We start from the raw sequence: 1,083 nt of genomic DNA, 5'->3' as shown, positions 1-1,083 counted from the left end.
AAACATTTTTTTTTTTCTATAAACTCCTGTCTTGGGAGAAATATATATGTAATTTCAGGTATATTTAAGAGCACCAACTGGTTCTTAATGCATGACAAAAAGCACTTTTTCCCTTGCAAGGTAGCCCAAGGGAGAGGTTACTTGTGACCATCACTCCAATGTGTCATCACATACTCAAGCACTGTGTGGAGCCACATGTTCCTAGAATATGGAATTATGTTTCCTCCCAATTACAGGCAGAAGATGAAGGTTGTACATAGTCATGCAAAGTTTTTTATGTAGGAGAAAGCAAAAAACAGATGGGAAATAACATCCCATTTCAGGCAAGAGCAGCGAACAACAGAGCTCATCCTAGAGAGATCCTGCTGGAAACATCTATTGGAACAGCAATACTGTTATTTATTTCTCCTGTATTGAACTACTGAGACTGAAGGATATTTCTTATGTCCAGCCAAAATATTATTAAATTACAGAGGAATTCTGTTTCAACTTCTGGTTTTGTTTCTCTGAAAAAAAAAAAACACCCCAGGATGAATTCAAACTATTCACATTTCTTTTTGTAAACAGACTTGCTCTGCTAGAAGTTGCTCCAGTTTGCACCACAGCTGTAATGGTCGTGCTCAGAAAGTGTATTTCCATGTGTCTCAAGCTTAGAATAAGATGTTTTCTTGCAACACAGCTGCTCAGTTGAGAAATTAAAGAAACAGCCTCATCCTCAGCATAGAAGAGTCTTCCAACCAGGATGATACGGTTGGACTCAATGGTCTTAGAGGTCTCCTCCAAACTTAATGTTTCTATGATTGTATATGGTTTTGGTGCAGGAAATAAGAATCAAATTCAGACTGAAAAGGTGCAGTTATTAGACATTAAGACATATTATTCTCTTCTTTTCTCCCTTCCTTCCCTCAGTAGGAAAGAATTGAAAGTAATTTTTTTAAACTCAACTTTCCAAATAGAATGTGTGCCCTGAACTCTGGAGAACACCACTGCAATCAATATCTGCCGCAGGATGGTCATTACCTCAAACCCAGACTAAAGCACTACAGGGAAAAACAGTTATTTATAGGGACTGAGGAAGAGCAA

Source organism: Acanthisitta chloris, unplaced genomic scaffold (genome assembly GCF_000695815.1).
Source record: "Acanthisitta chloris isolate BGI_N310 unplaced genomic scaffold, ASM69581v1 scaffold40545, whole genome shotgun sequence".
Taxonomy (NCBI): Eukaryota; Metazoa; Chordata; class Aves; order Passeriformes; family Acanthisittidae; genus Acanthisitta; species Acanthisitta chloris.
This window is presented reverse-complemented; position numbering follows the sequence as displayed.